Source organism: Narcine bancroftii, chromosome 1, assembly GCF_036971445.1.
Source record: "Narcine bancroftii isolate sNarBan1 chromosome 1, sNarBan1.hap1, whole genome shotgun sequence".
In the NCBI taxonomy this organism is placed as follows: domain Eukaryota; kingdom Metazoa; phylum Chordata; class Chondrichthyes; order Torpediniformes; family Narcinidae; genus Narcine; species Narcine bancroftii.
This window is the reverse complement of record NC_091469.1, coordinates 146,620,388-146,646,199: the sequence shown is the minus strand read 5'-3', so window position 1 is coordinate 146,646,199 and position 25,812 is coordinate 146,620,388. Positions and strand designations below refer to the sequence as shown.

At 42.9% G+C, this 25,812-nt stretch overlaps 1 long non-coding RNA gene across 2 annotated transcripts in view; it reads right to left on the bottom strand.

Moving 5' to 3' along the window:
* Window positions 1-25,812, bottom strand: part of LOC138764889 (uncharacterized) — a 63,939-nt gene that overhangs the window by 13,996 nt on the left and 24,131 nt on the right. Inside the window, exon 3 of one of the 2 annotated variants that reach the window (XR_011358346.1) lies at window positions 7,888-8,073. The exons of the other annotated variant lie outside the window; for it this stretch is intronic. This is a non-coding gene — a long non-coding RNA (uncharacterized lncRNA). The remainder of the gene's footprint in view (window positions 1-7,887; window positions 8,074-25,812) is intronic. 2 annotated transcript variants of the gene reach the window in all.

Below are 25,812 nucleotides of genomic sequence, written 5' to 3'. Positions count from 1 at the left end.
ACCTACTGACTGTGGAATTCGTGATGGATAGGAAAGGTCAGAAAGACTCAGCATTTCAATGCCCATATGAGGGGCCCTTTATGGTGATCATGCGAAAAGGTGTAACCCTAACCCTAATGTTTTCTTTGGATGTAGGGGACCAAGAGTGTATGTTCACAATTGAACGACTGAAACTGGCACACACTGACCTTTCAAGACCGATCTCGTCACCTCTGAAACGTCCCAGAGGACACTCCAGAATGAACTACCAGCAGGAACCTGCGTCTGGCAGTCACGATTCTGGAGGGGGGGGTGTAGCGGGAGCCCCTCGTGTATAACAGAATTGCGCGCAGCCACAACAATTACCAGAGTGCACAGCATCCAACAATGTCCCAGTCCTCCAGCTACATGCCAGGCACCAGCAATTAGGAAAAGCGAGTGAATAAGAGCCCACGCTTTTTTATGGCACCCAACACCCAAGGCTGGAAAGTAACATCACTACCGCATCCCAGAAGTCTCAGCGTAAAACACGCAGAGGGAACTATAAAAGCTGTGGTTAAGCACAATAAAGGTACTGATTCCTGACTCCAGTGTCATTTATTGCCACTTGCGTAAGGTAATGTCGTCAGATAGACCACTACAAGAAAAATAATAACAGTATTAATTTTTTTATTTCACTCAATAAAATCATGGCTGAACTGATACCGGCCACAACACTTTCCTGCCTATTGCCATCACCCTTAATTCTTCAGTAGACATAGAGGTAAAACACAGGATTCTGCTGACACCATGGTTAAGTGAAAAAATGCTGGAGAAACTCTGCAGGTCAAACAATGCCTTTATGTAACCCTTCAACAAGGTGTAGGGGAACATGAGAGATATTTGAACAAAGGGGGGAAGGGGCGGGGGTGGTGAGGGTGGGAGATGATAGATGGAGGGGGGAGGAATCTAGGCCAGGTGGAAAGATTAAAAATGAAGTGCTGTTCCTCCAATTTGTGGGTGATCAGGGTGGGGTAGTGTGAAAGGCCATGGACAGACATGCGAGCTTGAGAGTGTGACTCAGTAATGAAATGGTTGGCTACAGGAGGTCACTTTTATTGTAGACGGAGAGGAGGTGCTGAGCGAAGCGATCTCCTAATCTGCGACCGGTCTCTCCAATGTAGAGAAGACCACAGAGGCTGAATTGGATGCAGTAAATGAGTTCTTTGGAGGTACAGATGAAGTGTTGCTTCACTTGAAAGGTCTGTTTGGGACCTTGCACCGAGGTGAGGGAGGAGGTGTGGATGCAGGTATTACACAGACCTAAATCTCCGTCTTCTTAACATATAATGACTACTTTCATAGTTCTCTGTCGGAGAGAATTCGAAGAGTCACAAACCAATAAGAAAAGTAATTCCTTATCATCGCCGATGGAGTCGCTCTGCCTATATCATTAGTTTCAGATTTCCCCTTGAGGGTAAACCTCTACTCTCTGAGAGGACCTCTTAATAATTAGATTCTCCCTCAATCTTCTGAACTCCAATGCACTTTAGACCCAAACGTCTTAACTATTTCTCGTAAGAAATAGTGACACAAGTATTTATAGTGAGAATGGGATGAACATAGAGCACTGAAATCTACAGCACAGTATAGGCCCTAGGGCCCATAGTGTTTTGCCGACCTAATATTCTAACAACTGCGTAGATTTTCCCACCTGCATAGCCCTCCGGTTTTCTCAGTTCCACTCACCTAATAGACTCTTCAAAGATCGTCTTGAACCTGCCTCCTGCCTGCAGCACATTCCATGCACCCACCACTTTTTGCATTCAAAACTTACCTCTTACATTCCGCCCAAGCACCTTAACTATACGCCCCCTAGTGTTAGCCATTTCAGTCCTGGGGAGAAGCCACTGGCCATCTAAACTATCTTATCTATTAGGTCATCTCTCATCCTCATTTCTCTCCAAGCAGAAAAGACCAAGTTCACTCAGCATATCCCCAAAAGGCATGCTCTCCGATCCAGGCAGCACCCTTGTAAATCTCCTCTGCACCATCTCTATAGCATCCAGATCCTTCCTGAAATTAGGTGACCAGAACTGAGGCCTTTCTCTTGTCAAATTAAAATATTTATATTATTCTTTTCTTGGATAAAAACTTAACTGGGAGATTAAAAAAAACATTCATAAGGAGATGGTAGTTAGCTGTCTCCTTGATTAGATTGGTCATAATCTTACTGAATGGCAGAAAAGCTCAAGTCCTGCTACATTTCTTCTGTCCAAGGTACATCTGTAGTGCTGGTAGGCAGGAAACCCAAGATTTAAACAAAAGTGAGAAGGAACTATCGAAAATGTCCTCATTAAGATAACGTGGTACACAGTGTGCTTTCTAGTGCAAGAGGAAACAGGCCTGAGAAATTCCCCAAATAAGAACATTTAAAAAAAAAAATTCTACACCCTTCTGGCACACAAACCCTTTCCGCCCAAATACACCAAGTAACCAACCAAACCCATACATTTTGAAGGGGGGGAAGAATCTGGAGAACCAGAAGAAACCCAGCCAGGTCACAGAAAGTGCACACAAATTTTGTGCAGGCAGCGCCAGATTCAAACTGGGTAGCTGATGCCATAATGTAAATGCGCTAACCGTGAGGCTAGCCTTGATGCCCCATTGTGTGTTTCCTTGTGGTTAATTTACTGGAGTCTAGGCTCATCGATGTTGTTGTCTCAGCTCTTCTACCTCATTGCAAGAGCATTAATGGATGGGCAATTAAGTGCAATGTTAGCAAAATTTGTATCTTGTAAACAAAGAACAATTCTGACTGATTTGGAATATCAACAGTCTGAAAGCAGAATTCTTTGGCGACTCATAGAAATGTTTTTCTATTTATCTTTCTGGATCAACCACCAGGTATCGATTAATAATAATCAGAGCTAACAAAGAGGCAGGGTGTTTCAGACTATTTCCTGCACCATCAGACTGTGGAAGCCCAGAGGACATTTGCATAAAGGCTCCTAATGTACTCTGACCTTCAAGATCTAACGTGAAGTTTCAGTCACTAGAAATATCACTCAGCAATGTATCTTACTATTCTAAACAGTACACAATTGTTGGGTGGTCAGAGCATATCTGCCAGAATTTGTTGCGGGGACGGGAGGGTGGAGGAAAATAGGAGCATATCACATTTTTAGGTACAAGCTAACAGTTTATGAAAACATGTTTTTAAGTGGCTATTAAATATCATGGGTCCTCTACCGGCATCACCTACAGCTCCTAGAAAGCTTCCACCAGCGTTGTCTCCGCTCCATCCTCAACATTCATTGGAGCGACTTCATCCCTAACATCGAAGTACCCGAGATGGCAGAGGCCGACAGCATCGAATCCACATTGCTGAAGATCCAACTGTGCTGGGTAGGTCACATCTCCAGAATGGAGGACCATCGCCTTCCCAAGATCGTGTTATATGGCGAGCTCTCCACTGGCCAACGTGACAGAGGTGCACCAAAGAAGAGGTACAAGGACTGCCTAAAGAAATCTCTTGGTGCCTGCCACATTGACCACTGCCAGTGGGCAGATATCGCCTCAAACCGTGCATCTTGGCGCCTCACAGTTCGGCGGGCAGCAACCTCCTTTGAAGAAGACCGCAGAGCCCACCTCACTGACAAAAGGCAAAGGAGGAAAAACCCAACACCCAACCCCAACCAACCAATTTTCCCTTGCAACCGCTGCAATCGTGCCTGCCTGTCCCGCATCGGACTTGTCAGCCACAAACGAGCCTGCAGCTGACGTGGACATTACCCCTCCATAAATCTTTGTCCACGAAGCCAAGCCAAAGAAATAGCAATGATGTGAGCTCAGCACACAAACCAATTCCTGTTTCCCGGTAGCAACTCGTTTGTGTGGTTCTGCTACTTTATATCCTTTGAGGCAACTTCACAGAGCAATATCGAGCTGCAGAATTGAAGCCGAGCTTTTGTTGAGAGAAGGTGGTGATACAAGGTAGGCCAGGGGGCAACTGGGATGATCAATGAGTCTCGACGGCATATAGAGTAAATTAGTTTTTGTATTCACTCATGGAACGTTATCCAACAGCATTCGTTATCCATCTCTAATGGCACTGAATTAAGGGGGAGGCTAAGTTTCAACAGCATTGCTGGGTCTGTAGTCAGTCACATGTTAAACGCATTCATCAACCAGTCAGATTTTTCTGGTGAACTCAGTATTTCTCCCCTTAAATTTCAGTGAACAATGGGAACACGATAAGGCACTACTCTTTCAAATAAAGTCTTGGTTCATCTCCATCAGGGTTAATTAAAACTGTCAGATGACTGAAAAGACAAAGAATTTAAAAAATAGAATAACCGACCACTTGACAGATGACAAGTGAGAAATTCAAGTACAAATTAATTTATTATCATCCAATTGTACCAATAAAACCCAACGAAACAGCGTTCTCCAGTCCACAGTGAAAAACGACGCAAATGCACATACAGACATAACACACATGCAGATGAACGGTGCATATGTGCAGAACCTATCAACATATATTAAGTTAAGTATTATCAATAAATAGTTGAGTCACGGGAGTTGTTTTAGCAGTTCAACAGTCTTTCGGCAGTCTCACTGCCCATGGGAAGAAGCAGTTCCTCAGCCTGATGGTTCTGGCTCCAATGCTTTTGTATTTCTTTCCTGATGGGAGCAGCTGCAAGATGCTGTGTGCATGGTGGTAGTAGGGGCCCTCTCAGATTTTGATAAACCACGATCCCCGTAAATCACATCAATAACCCAATTAGCTTTTTTTGCATCATTGGGGAATTAACGGTGAAGGGAAAAGGCGGGTAGATGGAACCGGATCGGCCATGATCTGATTGAGTGGTGGAGCAGGCATGGCACACCAGATGAGCAACTCCTGCTCCTCTCTCTGATGGAATTGCAATTTGTCATCAAAGTTTACATGCGCAAAAGATTCAAGTTGCTGTCAGCTTCAGAAAATCGATGATAACTGGTTGGAGATTGTCCACCTCTTGCCTCTTGCCTTACAATAAATTATGGGAAGTTCAAGAGGAAATGGAATAAGAAATAAGAGAGGAAGATTCTGCAAAGAGGTTGGCAGCAAACATAAGGGAAACAAAAGTACTCGATAGTGTTTTGAACAGAGAAAAGGGTTCAAGGAGAAGTGTTTTGATCGGTGATCAGAAGGAACACAGTATAAGCAGAGGGCGGGGAAGGGTTTATTTTTATTCTAAAGCTGAGGGCCGGGATATAGTTCAAATGGAAAATTGAGCAAAGCAATGATGAGGAATTTAATCCAAAAAGGTGCAATATGATGCATTTTGGGAAGTCAAAAAATGTGCGACACATCTATGGATAAACCTAAGGATCAAAGCTCATTATACCCTGAAGTGGCAATACAGGTCGAGAGGCAAACAAAGAAAATATTCTGTATCATATCCAGTATCCTGTAACTGAGTGAATATCACAAAATCTTCACATATCGTATATTTATTTTAAATTATACTTTGCGATTATTTTGTCCTGTGTATTGTGTGTGTACCTTGTGTACCTCTGTTTCGTCTTGTTGTAAATGTACATTCAGAAGATAATGAATTTGAATTTAAACTTGACGTGCAGTACTTACCTTCATAGGAAGGGATAGAGATTATAAAAGTTGATGATATTCATGTTGCCACTTTTACAGAACAGTGGTTAGGCTTCATTTGAAGTATTGCGTGCAGTTCCAGTTACCACACTGTAAGAGTATGTGAGAGTACTGGAGAAAATGCAGAGGAGAGAAACTAGGATGACTCCTGGATTGGCCGACTTTAGATTGGACAGGCTGGCTGCATTTTCCATGAAGTCAAGGAGGCTAAGCAGCAACCTAATAGTTGCATCTCAGATGATAAAAATCATAGATAGGGTAAAAAGACAAAATCATACAATCTGTGTTATGTGATGGGGTGTATCAAAAGAACGAAGAGCAGAGAACATAGAAAATTGCCACACACTACAGGCCCTTTAGCCCATAAAACCTACTGCACGACAATCTAATTTTTCCCTACCTCACACCCATAACTCTCAATTTTTCTTATATCCATGTGCCTCCCTAAGAGATTTTATGAACATCCCTCTTTTACCAGCCCCCTCCATCAACCTCAGCAATGCATTCCAGGCATTCTCAGAATTATAAAATCCACCTCTGACATCCCCTTAAACTTCCCTCCACCCACCTTGAACAGTTGTCCTCTGGCATTTGCTGTTGTATCCCCAGGAAAAGTGGTGCTGTTGGTCCACCACACCTAAGCTCCTCATAGTCTTCTATATTTTGGTTAAGTCACCTTGCATCCGCCAACACACCAAAGAGAAAAGCCCTAGCTCTGTTGACCTTGCAGGTTTAAGATGAGAGGAATGATATGGGCAGCACGATTGGCTAGCAGTTAGCGCAACGCCTTTACTGTGGTAGCATTCGGGACTGGGGTTCGAATCCCGTGCTGTCTGTGAGGAGCTCTCCCCTATCTGCGTGGGTTTTCCCCAGGGACTCCGGTTTCCTCCCACCATTCTAAAGCAAAAACATTCTGGAGTTGTAGGTTCATTGGGTGAAAATTGGGCAGCACGGGCTCGTGAGCTGAAACGGCTTGTTACCATGCTGTATACCTAAATATTTTTTTAATTACAGAAAGGTAGATGGTGAGAAACGGTTCCCCTTGGCGAAAGATCTAAAACTAAACCAAGCAGAATACAGCTGATGGAAAAAGAATCAGAGGTGCTATATGAAAGAGAGTTTTATGTAGTATGTGGTCAGACTATAACGCCAGAAGCAGAAAGAGACTATTCTGCCCATTGAGTCTGTCCTGCCTTTCAAGCATGAGCTGATCCATTCTCCCACTCAGCCCCACGCCCCGGCTTTCTCCCCACAACCTTTAATACCCTGGCTAATCAAGGACCTATCAATCTTTGCCTTAAGTACACCAATGACTTGGCCTCCACAGCCACCTGTGGCAACAAATTCCACAGACTCACCACCCCCTCTGGCTTAGAAATTCCTCTGCATCTCTATTCTAAGTGGACGCCCTTCAATCCTGAAGTTGTGCCCTCTTGTCCTCGACTCTCTCAGTATGGGAAACAACCTCTCTACATCAACTCTATCCATGCCTTTCAACGTTGCCAGGGCATTAGAGCAGGAAGATTCAATTGGGTGTTCGAAATGGAGTGGTAAAAATGACCAAAAAGAGGATTCACAGGGCTGCAAGGTGAGAGCAAGGGAATAAGAACAGTTGCATTGTTTAACATAGAACAATTATGGACTCAATAGGCGAGTGACCTTGTACCATGTTGCAACCATTCTGTGAATCTGACTGCTTAATGATGGTCCAGTGTCAAATTCCATCCCAGTACTAAATTTCATTCATAGTTCTCAATCTCAATTCATAACTCTCACTTATGCGCCTGAAGACCCAGAGAACATTCATTCACGAGCTGATCGGTGGCAAGTGACACTCATACCACAAAGGTGCCGGACAATCTACAAGAATGTCCGACTGTCTACCTTCTGCTACTTGTACACATTTCTACCTTAAAACAGAGCCTACTTTGGTCGTTCATTGGCTGTGAGGAGTTCTGGGGGAATTCAGTATCTAATAAGTGCAAATTATTTCTGTCAAAGTGTTTGGAGGTTTATCACTGTTGCCTGAGGACACCGACATGAAGCTGAAAAAAAAGTGCTAAGTTGATAAGTATACTTTCCCTAGTTAATTAATATTGGATCTGATCTTGAATGCAGGCCTAAATTGGATGCAGTAAAACCCCTGGTGTCCGGCACCTGTGGGGATTGGTAGCTGCCGGATAAGTGAATTTTCCATTTGCTTGAGATTGCGTGTTGCGTGATTGGCGAACTAACGGTGAGCCGCAGAAATTTTAAACTTCCGTATTTTTTACCTAGTCATTTTCCGCTTTTATTTTCTGCTGATTGCTTGAGGTTACCAGTTGCTCGAATTCCAGATAACAGGGAGAAACGGTATCTCGTCTTTACCGTGCGAGCATGGGTATGAACGACAAAGAAAGGTGACTTGACTTTTTACTGTATCATTTCTATTTTCCATAAGCAGGAATCTGTCATCAGCCCTGCAAAGAAGAAATCACAATGAACTTTAGGACCAACAATCTAATGGGCAAACCTTTGAGACTGAAAGATCATAAAAGAAATAAAGGGGAGTGAATTGAAATCAAATCAGAAGAAAAAAATAAAACCAAGAAAAGAAAAGGAATGAAGAGAGACAATAAAGAAATGAAATAACACGTGCTCTTTCAGGATATTGATACATCATTTAAAGTCTCACAGAATGATATGGAACCAGAGTTCTTTGGTTTCTCTAATTTAATTTTACTCCCAGCAGGATCTCTTTAGTGTTACTGTGTGCCCTTGGAGTCTCTGATTGATTAGCAGTAATTTACACAAGTCTGCAGCAGAAGCACAGCCTTTAAATTGGGGAAGTGAATGATTCATAACATTGAGAATATTTGGGCACCATTGAGCATGGAGCTTATTGACACCGTCGCTTCCTTTCTGGTTTACTCCTGTGCTCAAAAAACTCCCTCAGTTGGCATGGACTACTTCACGAGTGCCCGATCCGGTTGCCAATCTTCTCCACAAACCTCAAATTATCATAATAAAGAAGGCCATTCAGCTCATTGACTCTGCACCACCATTCAATACGATCATAGCTGACCATGCAACATCAGTATTCCACTCCTGCTTTCTCTCCCTGCACTCCGATCCCCTCACCCAATAGGAGTAACTCCCTTTTGAATATATCTTTTGAACTGGCCTCAACAACTTTCTGTGGTCAGGGGTTCGACAGGTGCACAAGTCTCCGAGTGAAGAAGTTTCTCTCCATCTCAGTCCCAAGAGGCTTATCCCTTATCCTTAGGGGTGATACTCAGGAGAGACAGATAATTCCCATCTCTGCTAAAATGTACAACTCTCCAGCTAATCATCATCTCAATTTAAAACATATTCTTCTCAAATCAGTTCTTTGTTCTCTAACTACTGGAATTTTGTCCAATTTTGATAACTCATCAAAATCTGGTTACTTATATATTGTTAACTTTAAACACTGCACCATTCTGAAGCACTGCACTTAATTGTTGGAATTCCCTACTTAAACCTCCCCATCACTCTCCCTCTCTTTTTACCCTTCAAGATTCCTTCTTGGACAACACAATTAGGGTAGAAGTTAGTCCAATCTTATTACATCACCACTGGGTTTGAATAGAGCGCAGTCTGCAATGAGTTTGGATGCTTGTCTGTGTGGGTTTCCTCGGGGTGTTCCAGTTTCCTCCCACATTCCAAAGGTACACGGGGTTAGCTGGTTAATTGGACACATGGTGTATTTGGACGGTGCCATCCTATATCTCCAAATTATACGACGTGGACATTTTTTTGGCCATATATATCCCTAATAAGCTACTCAGTATTCTTCTATTGTTGATGAGAATGTCAATGGAAAATAGCCATGGAAGGTGTTATATGTTGCATTCGTACGCAATCTTCCATTTCAGAAGCAGGCAACCCAGTTAGGCCTTGATTAAAGAGTAAATTAATATTTGCAATGGAACTATGAAATTACCAAGTTAAGGATGAATCACGCATGTTGAATGATAGTCAGCCATGACGAATCCATTAACCCACAGTCTTAATAGGATAAACTAGTTTAAGATTCCCCCTTACATGGCTTCTAAGGCCTAGGATTAAAGGATGGCTTACTTCCATTCAAGGTCTCTGGGTTCTGAGGGGGCACTGCAAGCCAATGTGTTCCCACAAAGACCACCACAAGTGAGGCAGGAGATGTTTAAGGCATAGCTTGGAGGGTAAATTGCAAGGCCGGGCATTCCTTCTACCTTTCATGCTGAGATTCAGCTGGCTCCCATTACATAGACGAAAGGTTCAGAACATCACAGCCCAAATGTTCCTCCTCTCTCTTGAATGCACATGGTTCCGGGATGGCTATGTGTCAGTGGGATTATTTAAGCAAGAAGATTGCGTAAGCAAAACAAATTAAACTGGCAGAGCTTCACATCACCCACTGTAGCTTTCATTGTATGGACATCCTGTGGCATGCAACCACGTACTTCAATCGTAACTCTGATACTAAAATGATCGAGATAAGGTCATTGTGCCGAGGTTCTGTGATTTATTTTCCGGGACTTGGTCACTCATTGAAAGATACAGTTCAAGAGCTGTGAGTTAATGTTGCTGCTCTCTGGTTGGTAAGACAATTGGAGTATTGTGTTCAGTTCTAATCGTCTCATTACAAGAGAAGGATGCAGATGCTTTGAAGAGAGTCCAGAGATTTTATCAAGATGTTGTCTGGATTGGGGAAAATATAAAGCAAGATTGACAGAGTTAGGACTTTTTTCTTTGGAATGACAAAGGGTAACAGGTGACTTAATAGAGAAAGATTATGAGGAGTTAAGATAAAGAGGACAGCCATCACCTTTTTTTTATCCTGGGGCAGCAATAGGAAATACCAGGGGATATCTGTTTAATTTGAGAGGAGGAAAGTTCAGGAGAGACGTCAAAGGAAAGTTTTTATTACTCAGAGAGTGGTGGGTGCCTGGAATGTATTGCCAGGAGTGGTGGTGGAGGCTGGTACAATAAGGACATTAAAAGTCTCAGACATAGGCACAAGGATGTTGTACCAATAACAAGCTTGCACTCAATATCACCAAAACTAAGGAGATGACTTCAGGAAAGGAAAACCAGAGGTTTACAATCCAGTGATCATTGGGGAGTCAGAGGTAAAGAGGGTGAGCAATTTAAAGTACTTGGGAGTCATTGTCTCAGAGGATCTTTCCTGGACCCAACACACCAATGGCGTCGTGAAGAAAGCACATCAGCGCCTCTACTTCCTCAGGAGTTTGCGGAGGTTTAGTATGACACCTGAAACCATGGCAAATTTCTACAGAGGTGTACTGGTAGAAAATGCGCTGACTGCCCGCATCACCCCTGAGTGTAAAGTCCTCTGAAAGATAATGGTCACAACCCAGAACATCATAGGCAAAACGTTCCACACTATTGAGTACATCTACAGGGAATACTGCCGTTGGAGAACAGCAGCAATCATCAAAGACCCACACCACCCAGCACACACTCTGTTCTCACTGCTGCCATCAGGAAAGAGGTGTAGGTGCCATAAGACTCACACCACCAGGTTCAGGAACAGCTGCTACCCCTCCACCATCAGACTCCTCAACAACAAACTCAATCAGGGGCTCGTTTAAGGACTCTCACTTCTGCACTTTATTGATTTTCATTTTTATTCTCTCTGTATTGCAGTCAGTTTGTTTACATTCGTTATCTGTTTACAGTTCTTTGTTTACATGTGTACGCTGTGTACAGTTTTTTTTGTGCACTACCAATTAGTGGTAATTCTGCCACACCCACAATGCCACACCCACGATGCCGCTTTAGTTGCCCATTCAGAGCCAGCTCTCCAGCGCATGACGTCCTGTTTTGCGGAAACTGCCAAAATGTTTGGCCTGGAAGTCAGCCTGAAGAAAACTGAGTCCTCCATCAGCCAGCTCCCCACCATGACCACCAGCCTCCCCACATCTCCATCGGGCACACAAAACTCAAAACGGTCAACCAGTTTACCTACCTCTGCTGCACCATTTCATCTGATGCAAGGATCGACAAAGAGATAGACAACAGACTCGCCAAGGCAAATAGCGCCTTTGGAAGACTACACAAAAGAGTCTGGAAAAACAACCACCTGAAGAAACACACAAAGATCAGCGTGTACAGAGCCGTTGTCATACCCACGCTTCTGTTCGGCTCCAAATCATGGGTCCTCTACTGGCATCACCTACGGCTCCTAGAACGCTTCCATCAGCGCTGTCTCCGCTCCATCCTCAACATTCATTGGAATGATTTCATCACCAACATCGAAGTACTCAAGCTGGCAGAGTCCGCAAGCATCGAATCCACACTGCTGAAGACCCAACTGCGCTGGGTGAGTCACTTTTCCGGAATGGAGGACCATCGCTTTCCCAAGATCGTGTTCTATGGCGAGCTCTCCACTGGCCACCGAGACAGAGGTGCACCAAAGAAGAGGTACAAGGACTGCTTAAAGAAATATCTTGGTGCCTGCCACATTGAGCACCGCCAGTGGGCTGATATCGCCTCCAACCGTGCATCTTGGCGCCTCACAGTTTGGCGGGCAGCAACCTACTTTGAAGAAGACCGCAGAGCCCACCTCACTGACAAAAGACAAAGGAGGAAAAACCCAACACCCAACCCCAACCAACCAATTTTCCCTTCCAACCACTGCAACCATGCCTGCCTGTCCCACATCGGACTTGTCAGTCACCAACGAGCCTGCAGCAGACGTGGACATACCCCTCCATAAATCTTCGTCCGTGAAGCCAAGCCAAAGAAAGAAAAGGAAAGAAAAATTGGTGTCCTCATACCAGACCCTGAGCAGCTAGTCATCACACTTTGCACCACTCATCTGTAGAAATTTACCAGGGTTTCTGGCGACATATCAAACCTCCACAAACTCCTGAGGATGTAGAGATGCTGCAGTGCTTTCTTCCCGATGCCTTTAGTGTGTTGGGTCCAGGAAAGATCATCTGAGATAGTGACTCCCAAGAACTTAAATTTGCCCAGCCTCTCCACCTCTGATCCATCAGATATCACTGGATTGTCTACCTCTGGCTTTCCCTCTGGCATAAAATTTGCCTGATGGAACATCACTGTAATATAATTTCCAAAGTATTTCAACTTGCAGTTCCTCTTCAGTGGAGACTTGCAAATGAAAACTATTTTTTTCTCCAAAATTCCCAGAGTGAGGCTGTGATCTCGGCACTTCACGTACAAGCCTTCAAGAGGGCAAGAAATCCAGAGACCAAATACTGAAGTGACCCATAGAACTATCGAGCACTGGAGCACAGAAACAAGCCCTTCGACCCTCAAGGGGGTGAATGATATCAGATTTCAGAGTGTATGCATGACATCACATACAACCCTGAGATTCTTTTTTTCTGAAGAATTACCACTTATCACTCCAGTCAGGATCATTCAAGGGCCTGATGATTATATGGATGAAACTGTCTTTCAGCTTGTTGATGTGCACGTTCACACTTTTAACCCTTCCACATATTTATTCTGCTTCGTCCCACTGACCTGCACCCAGACCATATTCCACCGTTCCCCCCCCCCACCCCAATGTCCTCCCTTCTATGTACCTGTCCAAATTTTTCTTCAATGATAGAATTGAGCCTGCATTCATCACTTCAGCTTGCAGCTTGTTCCATGCACGCACTACTCTCTGTATGAAGAGGTTCCCCTTAAACTTTTCCCCTCATTATAATTTTATACAACAATTACATTTAACCCCAGAAAATTAAAGAGATTTAATGTATCTTCTTCAGATGTATGTTTTAGATGTCGGAACGAGGTAGGTTCTTTTTTACATTCTACTTGGTCATGTGGTAAAGTCTTTTTGGATGCGACTTAAAGAATTACTAGAGCATATTTTTATGGTTAAAATTCCAATGGATCCATTATTATTTTTGTAAGGTAGGATTAAAAAATTGAGGTCGACTAGATTTCAAATAGCATTTTTTGAGATTGGCATTAGCTGTCGCTAGAAAATGTGTAGCCATTTCATGGAAAAATGAGATTGATTTGAGTTTACATAGATGGCAGATGGAATTGAGATCCTGTATTCAGAGAGCAGATGCTTTAAGAATTATTTTTCAGAACTCGATAGACTCAGGATCACTACCCATGGATTGGAGGGTAGCTAATGTTACCCCACTATTTAAAAAGGGGGGTAGAGAAAAAGCGGGGAATTATCGGCCGGTGAGTCTTACATCAGAAGTGGGCAAAATGATGGAATCCATTATTAAGGATGTAATAGCGGAGCATATGACTAGCAGAGAAGGGATTGGACGGAGTCAACGTGGATTTACAAAGGGCAAATCGTGCTTGACAAATCTATTGGAATTCTTTGAGATGGTGACAGGTAAAATAGATTGGGGGAGAGCCAGTGGATGTGGTGTACCTGGACTTCCAAAAGGCCTTCGATAAGGTCCCACATAAACAACTGGCTTACAAAATCAAGGGTCATGGGATTGGGGGCAAAGTATTGATGTGGATTGAGAACTGGCTGGCAGGTAGAAGACAGAGAGTTGGGATAAATGGCTCGTTTTCTGAGTGGCAGGCGGTGACCAGTGGGGTGCCACAGGGATCTGTACTGGGAGCCCAGCTGTTCACAATTTACATTAGTGATCTGGATGAGGGGATTGGATGTAATATCTCCAAATTTGCAGATGACACTAAGCTAGGAGGGGTTGTGTGCACGGAAGAGGGGGTCAGGAAGCTCCAGTGTGATTTGGATAAATTGAGGGACTGGGCAGATACATGGCAAATGCACTACAATGTGGATCAATGTGAGGTTATCCACTTTGGTAATACAAACCGGAGGGCAGATTACTATTTGAATGGCAATAGATGAAGAGATGGGGAAGTGCAGAGAGGCCTAGGGGTACTTGTACACCAGTCTCTGAAGGCGAGCATGCAGGTACAGCAGGGGGTTAAAAAGGCAAATGGTATGTTGGCCTTCATATGAAGAGGGTTTGAGTATAGGAACGAGGATACCTTACTGCAGCTGTACAGGGCCTTGGTGAGACCCCACCTGGAGTATTGTGTGCAGTTTTGGTCACCTTATCTAAGGAAGGATGTTCTTGCAATGGAGGGAGTGCAGAGGCGATTCACCAGGTTGATACCTGGAATGGCAGGAATGACTTATGAGGAAAGATTGCGCAAATTGGGATTGTACTCGCTGGAGTTTAGAAGATTGAGAGGGGATCTCATAGAGACCTATAAAATTCTGGCAGGACTGGACAGAATGGATGCAGATGGGATGTTTCCAAGGATGGGAAAATCCAGAACCCGGGACCATGGTTTGAGGATAATAGGCAAACCATTTAGGACCAAGATGAGGAGGAATTTCTTGACCCAGAGGGTGGTAAATCTGTGGAATTCATTGCCACAGAGGGCAGTAGAGGCAGGTTCATTAAATCTATTTAAGAGGGAATTAGATCTATTTCTTCAGTATAAGGGTATTAAAGGTTATGGAGAAAAGGCAAGGATGGGGTACTGAACATTAAGATCAGCCATGATCTTGTTGAATGGCAGAGCAGGCTTGAAGGGTCGAATGACCTACTCCTGCTCCTATCTTCTTTGTTTCTATGTTTTTTTTATGTTTATTCCACTGGAAAAAAATAACGTATAATTAACGTAATAAATATTTTTTTTATCGGAAAGTTTGGAGCCCTTATTTAGATTATATGGGTTTAAAATTGTGAATTCTTCGGCCATGCTGTGGTGGTGGTGTTCTTTTCCATGATATCCAGTTATGTTATTGTGGTTTATATCTCCTTTTCTTTCTTTTTTTCTTTCCTTCTGGTTTGGTATGGGGGATGGGTCAGGGGGAGATAGGGGGTTAGGGTGGGTAGGGAGGGATTTATATATACCATGCATTTTTATTATGTTTATAATGTTTATCATTTTTGATTATATGTACCATGGTTTTCAAATTTTAAATAAAATATTAAAAAAATACTTTTCCCCTTTCAACCTTATCTCATGTCCTCTAATTTTTTTATCCCTCCTAACCTCAGAGGAAAAAAGCCTGTCTATACCCATCATACCTCTACAGATGATTTTCCACATCTGGAGAAGATGATGAATAAAAACTAGCAGGTCCTTTTATCACTGATCATAACAGCTTTTAAGACCAAGTAAATCCACTGCTGCAGTCTGCTTTAAGGATACAACCTTGTCTATATTCAAGAGGGAAATGTTTGTGTGTATTTTGGTTATATAGTGTGAAAAAAATTTTTAAATTTTTAAAAAAGGATACAACCTTGTCAAATATTAAATCAACGTAAGTGGAGTTTTATAGATATTACTGACTAATTGATTACTATTAATAGTCCTCCCGCATTCAATCAACTAATGACAACATGTTGTGTTTATACAGTCTTAATGAAGGGTTCTGACCCAAAACATCAACAATTCTTATACTTCTACTGATGCTGTTATACTCGTTCAGTTTCTCCACCAGATTGAGGTGTGCAGGATTAAGAGAGGCATAGATAGGATGGATGGACAGCCAGCACCTTTTTTTTTCCTGGGGTGAGAGTGGCAAACACCAGAGGACATCTGTGCAAAATGAGGGGCAGGAAAGTTTAGGGGACCCGTCAGGGCTAAGCTTTTTTTTTTATACACAGAGAGTAGTAGGTGCCTGGAATGTATTGCCAGATGTAGTGGTGGAGGCTGATACCAAAGAGACTTTTAACAGATCCTTCGCAGGCACGAGGATGCAAGAAAAATAGAGGGTTATGGGTGTGAGGTAAGGAAGGTTTAGATATTTATATAGGTTTGCACCACATCTTGGGCCAGAGGGCCTGAAATGTGCTGTAATGAAGAAATCAAAAGCACAGAAATGCTGGAGGAACTCAGCTGGTCTCGTAGTGTCCAAAGGAGGTAAAGATCATTACCAATGTTTCAGTCCTGAGCCCTTCTTCAAGGAATTAGCAAAATGCAAGCAGGTGACTGAATTAGAGCGAGGAGAAAAAGGAGGAAGAATGAGGAAGGGGGGCGGGGAAGGGGGAGTCCAGACCAACAGACAACAAATATTGATTGGATATGATAAGAGGAATGACAGATTTGATACTGTGAAAGGAGACAGAAGGAAAAGAGGAAAGAGAGACAGACTAGAGGGAAGGAGACGGGGAAGATGGGGGTGGTAATTTGACAGTAACCGGAGAAGTCAGTGGTTATGCCATCCAATTGGAAGGTGTCCAAGCAGAAGAGAACGTGTTGTTCCTCCAATTTACAGGTGGTCTTAGTCTGGCAGTGCATGAGAACTTGGACAGGCATGTTAGCATGGGAATGGGAAAGGGAACTGAAATGGGTGGCCACTGGGAGATCCACACTCTAATGTTCTTTGTTCAATGTTTTATGTTCTTTTGCTCCTGATGAGGTGCTCAGGCCCAAAACATTGACTGCCTTTTATAGATGCTGGGTGAGCTGTGGAGTTTCTCCAGCACTTTTTTTGTGTCCTGCTCTGAACCCCAACATTTGCAGATGTTCTTGTTTACCTTCAGAATCATCTTATACATAATAGGTAAGAGGGGAGAGAAACTGAAGAGTAGATGCATAAAATGTTCAGGGGAATGGTTCCAGTGTTGGGTGGTTTCGGTCTCAGAGAAGTTGAGCTTGTTCTCCTCGGAGCTAAGAGGTTTGAGAGGAGATTTGATGAGAATGAACTAGATCATGATTGGTGCAGCAGGAAGTGTAGTTGGGGAGTGAGGAGAAATTATGCACAAGCCGATATGGAAACCATTCATATTGATCCTGAAGGGTTGCATAAGTAAAATAAATACTTATTTATAAATTACTGTGCATCAGAATGGTGGGAACAAGCAATGAAGCTTTCAAAAGGAGACATTTGAAAGAGGCTAATGAGAAAGTTTAAAGAGAAAGGAACATGCAAATGACTAATGGCATTGTACCGCCAACCAGGCAGCAGCATAGACTTGTTGGACTGAATGGCCATAGATAGTCTGTGGTGTAGGAATCCTTTAATTCCATGAGTCGAGAAGGTTAGAATCACAGAATTGATATATCATACAGGAGAACAAGTCTGCATCGGGTCTGTATAAAATCAGTCTACCCCATTCCACTCCCCTGCACCCTCCTCAAAGCCCTGAAAGTGCTTTGCTTTCAGATACATGCACAAATCTCATTTGAATGGTGTAACTGAATCTTTCTCCAGTAGATGGCAGATCCTAAGCCCTTGATGTATAATTGGTGTTTATTGCCACAGGAAAGGATAGAAGTGGGCACAATTCTGGAGCTGTGAGGTACTATACCATCCTTTTAACAGTTCAATTTGGAGTTTATTGACATGTGTCCTGTGAAAAGGGAGTTTTGCATGTAATCCAGTTGGTCAGGCCATACATAGTACAGGGATTAAAAACACAGTACAGAGTGCAGAGTCAAAAGTAAAACATGAAAATCTGTAGGCTCCATGGTTGAAGTAAAAACACAAAATTGTGGAGAAACTCAGCAAGTCAGTGTCATTTATACAGCAAAGATAAAAATACATATCCGATGTTTCGGGCTTGAGCTCTTCATTGAGGTATGGAAAAATGTCAGCAGGCATCAGAGTAGGGGGATGCAGGGCCACAAAGACAGGAGGAAGGAGAGAGAGAGGAGAGCAGCAAGTAAGGGGAGCAGGGGTGGCTGGGTGAATAGGGAGGGAAGTGGGGGAGGAGAGCAGAAAGGGGAAAGGGAAGGGGGGAGAAGGTGGGAAGAAACCCAAAAAGTCGATGTGAACGCCATCTGGCTGGAGAGTGCCCAGACAGAAAATCAGGTGTTGTTCCTCTAATTTACGGCTGGTCTGGGTGGGATGGTACATAAGGCCATGGAAAGACACGTGAGCATAGGAGTGTGACAAAGGCTGAAATGGTTGGCTACTGGGAGATCTCTGTCACTGGTGCGGATGGAGCAAAGGTGCTCAGCGAAGCGATCTCCCAGTCTGGGCCCAGTCTCTCCAATATAGAAAAAACCACAAAGGGAGCACCAGATATGGCCAATCAAACCGGCGGATACACAAGTGAAGTGTGCAGAGTTATTGAGGCCCCACTTGGAGAATTGTGTTCAGGGTGAAAACTAATCCAAAAGAGTTTTACAAATATGTTAATGGTAAGAGGAAAGCTAGAGACAAAATTGGTCCCTTAGAAAATCAGAGTGGAAAACTATGTGTGGAGCCTAGAGAAATGGGGGAGATATTGAACAGTTTCTTTTCTTCGGTATTCACTAAGGAGAAGGATATTGGGAGATGTGGGATAAAAAAAGCAAATTGGGTAAATATGGGGAATATAGAGATTACAAAAGGTGTAGTTTTAAGGCTTTTGAAGAATATAAAGGTGGATAAGTCTCCGGGACCAGACGGGATCTTCCCCAGGACATTGAGTGAAGTGAAGGAGGAAATAGCAGAGGCTCTGGCGGTAATTTTCCAAATGTCATTAGATATGGGGATAGTGCCGGAGGATTGGCGCATTGCGCATGTGGTTCTGTTATTTAAAAAGGGTTCAAGGAGGAAGCCTGGCAACTATCGGCCTGTAAGTTTGACGTCTGTGGTAGGTAAATTAATGGAGAAAATTCTTAGAGATAGTACTTATAAACATCTGGATAGACAGGGTCTGATCAGGAGCACTCAACATGGATTTGTGGGAGGAAGGTCATGTTTGACCAATCTGATTGAATTTTTTGAAGAGGTGACTAGGAATGTGGATGAGGGTAGCGCAGTGGATGTTGTCTATATGGACTTAAGTAAGGCCTTCGATAAGGTACCACATGGAAGGTTAGTTAGGAAGGTGCAGTCTTTAGGTATAAATTTTAAGATAGTCAAATGGATTGAACATTGGCTGAATGGGAGAGGCCAGAGAGTGGTAGTGGATAATTGTCTGTCAGGTTGGAGGCCGGTGACCAGTGGTGTGCCTCAAGGATCTGTATTGGGCCCATTGTTGTTCGTTATATACATTAATGATCTAGATGATGGGGTGGTGAATTGGATTAGTAAATATGCAGACGATACTAAGATAGGTGGAATAGTGGATAATGAAGAAGGTTTTCAAGGATTGCAGAGGGATTTGGGCTGCTTAGAAAAGTGGGCTGAAAAATGGCAGATGGAATTTAATGCTGATAAGTGTGAGGTGCTTCATTTTGGTAAGAAGAATCAGAATAGGACATATGTGGTAAATGGGAGAGCATTGAGGAATACAGAAGAGCAGAAAGATTTAGGAGTAACGGTACATCGTTCCCTGAAGGTAGAAACTCACGTGAATAGGGTGGTGAAGAAGGCTTTTAGTATGCTGGCCTTTATCAATCATTGCATGGAATATAGGAGTTGGGAGGTGATGTTGAGATTGTATAAGACGTTGGTACGGCCTAATTTGGAGTTCTGTGTGCAGTTCTGGTCGCCTAATTATAGGAAGGATATAAACAGAGTGGAGAGAGTGCAGAGAAGGTTTACCAGAATGTTGCCTGGGTTTAAGCATCTGGAGTATGGGGAGAGATTGGACAGATTGGGTCTTTATTCTTTGGAGCATAGAAGGTTGAGAGTGGATTTGATAGAAGTATTTAAGATTATGAAAGGGATAGACAGAATGGATGTGGATAGACTATTTCCGTTAAGAGGAGGAAAGATTAAAACAAGAGGACATGAGTTAAGAATTAAGGGGCAGAGGTTTAGAGGTAACATGAGGGGGAACTTCTTTACTCAGAGAGAGGTAGCTGTGTGGAATCATCTTCCGGGAGAAATAGTGGCGGCGGAGTCAATTGTATTATTTAAGAAAAGGTTGGACAGATATATGGATGAGAAGAAGATGGAGGGTTATGGGCATTGTGCAGGGAGGTGGGACTAGAAAGGGGTGTTTGGTTCGGTGCGGACTAGAAGGGCCTAATGGCCTGTTTCCGTGCTGTAATTGTTATGTTATGTTATGTTTGGTCACCATGCTGTCAGCCTACTTTTGTCCTCTTCAAATGCATTACTACGCACTGCACTTAATCAGATTCCCAAAGCTACTCAGAATTGAAAAAATAAAGTTCATGGCAGGGTTTTGTTGCAACCTCCATGGATAAAGTCTCCTAAATACAGATCTGGTCATTTGATTTGAAAGTAAAGGCAACCATATAATTGGTTTAAGCCGTTCCTATGGAAATGTATGAACATTTCTAAGGCCGTCAGACACATCTGTGGAAAGAAAAACAGCTGAAATTTCAGATTCCGAACAAGGAAACGAAGAAAATAAGTTAATAATAATTAGCAAATAAGTCGGGTGAAGAATTATTTTATTTTAACAGCAAGGTAGGAGTCAATTCCGATAATTTAAACAAGTGCTGCTCAATTACACCCAAATTACCAACAGCCCTGTACATTTTTGGAGGATGGGAGGAAACCAGAGCACCCAGGGAGGTCCCATGCAGACACGAGGACAACGTACAAGCTCCTACAGAGAGCGCAGGAGTTGAACCCCGGGTCGCTGGCCCTATCATAGTGTTATGCTAATCGAGCGCATATGAGATGAGATGAGAACAATTGAGTAGTTAAGGAGTTAGGATTAAATTGTGGTTCCATGTCTGTGATATGCGTGGATAATAGTAAGGTGTAGAACATGCCTGGTCGGCAATACTATGCATTATGAGGTTGCTTAACAGGGTGGACGCTGAGAGTATATTTTATCTCCTAATCTAAAACGTGGTAGAATTGTCTAAAGGTAAGGTGTTCCCCATTCAACACTGAGGTGCTCCCTATTGGTTCTCTATTCTCATTTTTTATGTAACGTGACTACACCTCAAAAGATTTTTTATTAGTGGCAGGGTACCACCAGATGTGCAATGTTTGTTAAAGATGTTAGATGAAGTAACTCCACTAAAAAGCTGCCAAAACAGATTGGGAATAATGAGGAGAGCCACACGTTTTGAAATAAAGTCAGGTTGGATTTCACTTGTTCAGGGTGAAGTTTAACAATGACTCTGAAAGGATTTTTATTTCAGCTTTTGAAGATTAGGCAGGTTGAGGTTGTGCTGTCCCTCCAGAGGAACGTTCTTTGAAGGGGCATTAGGGGGAAGTTTGCGCAATGCTATTAAAGCACCAATGACCCTGGTTCAAATCTGGCCCTGTCTCTGGGTGCTCCAGGTTCCCCCCTCCCTTCAAAATGTACGGGGACTTGAAGATTAATTTGGGTTATATAGGTGGCATGAACGGCCTGCTACTGTTACCATGCTGTATGTCTAAATGTAAAAAATTTAGAACCTATCCCTCTTCTCTTGTAGCCATAAATGGGACATGATTGGTACCAATCACTCTGCATCTGTCTCATCTTTTGAAAAAGCATTTTATGAAAGTAAATTTTTTCTTAATTACACTAAATTGATTCCCTATTATTTTCCTTGGAATTCCAGATGTGTCCAGCTGTTAGTCTGGCAAGAGGAATCAATCCCTTGAAGATATTGTTGGCTTTGAGTATTCTTTGAGTTCCTAAACGTTGAAATGTTCACACCCTTTTCATTTGTGTCCATTCATTTACAAAATCGAAATAACAGCAAACAATGGAGAGTTTAATGCAGTAAATCCCCTGGTATCTAGCACCTATGGGGATTGGTAGATGCCAGATAAGTGTATTTTCTGGTTACTTGAGACTTACTGATAATGACTAACGAATACCCAGCGTTTAGAATAAACAGTTTGAAAGATGATGATCAATGCTGACACTAAACTAACTTCACTTGCATGAATGTATAAACCTTAAAGTATGTTGTTTTATTTTCAGTCGCATTCTTTGAAATCATTTAATCATCGCTGCATCTACAGGTCCCTCCCACTCCACAGAGCCGCCCGAAAGACGAACAATAACATTATAGATAATTAGCCCTTCCCTCCCCCAAGTTTACAGATAAAGCCTCTGTCTGGTGTGACTGTTACTAAGCAGGGATAAGGAGACACTTTAGAGAGTCACCCCAATGGCGAGCGGCATCAACCAGCTCTTCATCCTGGGCCACATCATTGCTGCTTCGCACAACGTTATTCAAACCACTGCTTCGACCAAAGCTTGACGAAGGCACTACGCTGGCTGGATATTTGCTCCGCTCTTCACCAAACATCTATGTGTTACTTCAGAGAACATATACTTTTACCATTTTAAATTTAGGTATTTTTTACCTATTATTTTATTCTTTATTTTTTAATTTATTTTCCTCGATTTTGTTTTTGCCAGTTGCTTGAGGCTGCTGGTTGCTTGAATTCAGGATAACAGGGGTTTTTGCAGAGATACAAAAAGGAAAGCATTCATTAATTATAGCCAGTCTGGTTGTAAAGGCACATAACACCCTCACCTTCAACTTCTCAGCATCCTCCTTTTAAAGTGCATTCAATTCCCTTTGGAAGGCAACTGTTTAAAATCTATTACCTTGCCACTAATGGAAATTAAACTCACTGCCTTAAAAGTGGCTGGACGAACCAACACTGAGCTATAGCTTAGATTGCAACACACGTCCCTCTGAGTCAGTCTTTCGGGAATCTCTTGCCCCTGACAACTTTTTAATTCCGATCTGGATCCTACCTCTGTCGATGAAGTGCAGGAGCTCGCCGAGACCAGGTGCCACTGCAGAACAGAACAGAACAAAGCCAGGGAAGCTCACCCCGTGGCTCACTGGATCCCTCAGTTGAAAGGTTGTTATACAGGACCCGCAATGCCCAGCAGTGGCAGGAACCTAGACTGTGGCCATTCCCCACGAAGACTATGTGGGGACTAAAATGAGCTTGAGCATGTACTCGTGCACCTTGGAGTGTGTCTTTCACTAAGATGATGATCCTCCAGAAGCAACTGATAGATGTAGCATGGGAACAGTCCGTAGATTAAAGTGTTATTGTTCCTAACTGTTTGGGTCAAACTTTTCATAATCAACATGATATGGTAAAAAAATATTTAAAATTTAAAAGATTTAAAATGCACACACACACACTACATTCATATCAATTAAATGTTTTAAATTAATGTAATTAAATCACGTGGAAGCTCCAGGCAATTATTTCTTGTTTCATTTTAATGGGCCAGCTGTACTTCAGTCAGATCTACAAATGCTGCTGCTATCCTTTGGTTGGCGAGACTACCATACTACAGTGCAGGTCCAAAGCTCACAAACAAATAGCGATAACTCCCACACCTGTCTGTGAGAGGATCCCTCCACATCAGAGCCTTCCTGCAGCCAGAGGCTCACTCCAGAGCGTGCTTCCCTCAAAATAGTTATCCCACAGATGAGATGATTGTCCACACTTTGCAGAGTGTGGGTTTGCCAAAGAGGACTGATATATGATGCAATGGTCCTTGACAGGAGTTGATCCAAGCAACTATATAACACAGGCTCCTCAGATCTGAGGTCTGTCCCCATAGAATCAGAGAACATTACTGCACAGAAACAGGCCCTACATCTCTTCTAGTCTGTGCCAAACTTTTATTCTGCATAGACCAACTGACCTGCTCTCATTCCATATCCATTCATACCCTTTCATCGGTGTACCTGTCCCAATTTTTCTTCAATGTTAAATTTAAGCCCACATTCACCACTTCACTGGCACCTTGGTCCATACTCCCACCACTTTCTGTGTGAAGAATTTCCTCCTAATGTTTCCCCGAAACTTCTCCCCTTTCACCCTCAATCCATTTACTCTGGTTTCTCTCTCACCTAACTTCAGTGGGGAAAAAAACCTGCTTGCATTTACTCTACACCCCTCTATCAAATCTCCCCTCATTCCCCAATGCTCCAGAAAAAAAAGTCCTTAAGCTGTTTAACCTTTCCCTGTAACTCAGTTCTTCAAGTGCTGGCAACATCCTAGTAAATTATCTCTGCACTCTCTCAATTTTATTGGTATATTTTCTGTTGTTAGGTGATCAAAACTGCACACAGTGCTCCAAATTTGGCCTCACCAATGTCTTACAGAACTTCTCCCTAACATCCCAACTCCTTTACTCAATCCAAGGGCACATCCATCAACTGCTTCTTGAGGATCAATAGTGAAGGACGCACTTTGGTGCATTCCAATCTGGAGGAGGTAATGCAGAAGGATGCTCTGAAGCTTAGTTCAGCCACCTCAGTACCTTTGCGTGGAAGGGCCACAGTCCAGGATCGGCCTCTACTGGGCCCTGAGAGGTTTCATCCTATGCAACAGGCTCTGAAACACTGCAGGGGTGTAGTGGTTGAAGAGGAGCAATGAGTGGCATTGATTCATTGTAAGACAGCACATTTTAATATGAAGACACAGTGTTGTATCTCAAGTATACATTTATTACAAATAAAGTATATTTTTCAATGTTAAAAAGCACAATTCAGTCATCTTGAGTCCACTTTTCCACCTTGCAGAAGGCTGCAGCAGAACCTACGATCAAGAATCGTTCAGGTGCTTTGCCGTTCGGCGTGGGCAATCATGTCTCTCCATCCATCACGGTCTCTGACCATCGAATTGTAGTTGTTTCCTCCCCTGTTTCCAACCATGATGTTAATCCATCTATCATTTTCATTCTCTATCTCTCTCTGCTTCTTTTTCCTTCCAGCTTTCTAACTGTAAGTAAATGTTCTAATATATCTCTTCACATGATGTGTCCAAAGAATTTTGATTGGTGTTTTCTGATTCTTTTAAGTAATGTTTGTTTTGCTTTTGTTCAAGAACAGAACATATAAATCTACAGCCCTTCAACCTACAGTGCTGTGCTGACCTAATAACCCACTCTAACAACTGCTTAGCATTTTCCCATTGCACATCCTCCATTCTTCCCTGTTCTATATACAAACCTATCCAATAGTCTCGCTGATTCTACTGTACCTGCCTCCACCACCGTTACCAACAGCACATTCTGAGCACCCACCACTTCCTTCTTACATCCCCCCTCAGTGGCCATGTTTGATGGCACATCTGTATGTATGCCCATGGACAATCTTCATCAGTAGAATCCTCCGTGGGCAATCTTCACCAGTGTCATACTATGGGATTGTTACACATTCAGAGTTGGAGTATTTTGGACAAGATGTTAGTTCTCTTATATGACCGTTATAAATCCCTGGCATTTTTTTGTAATTTATCTCTGGAGTTCTGCTCCATCATTATCCAATGGGGGAGGGAAAAAAAATCACTGCAGTAGCTGGGAGCTTGCTATTAACAAATCGATTGTCGTTTCCAAAACTGCATGAGCAAATATACTTCAGAGGTTCTTATTTTAGGTGTC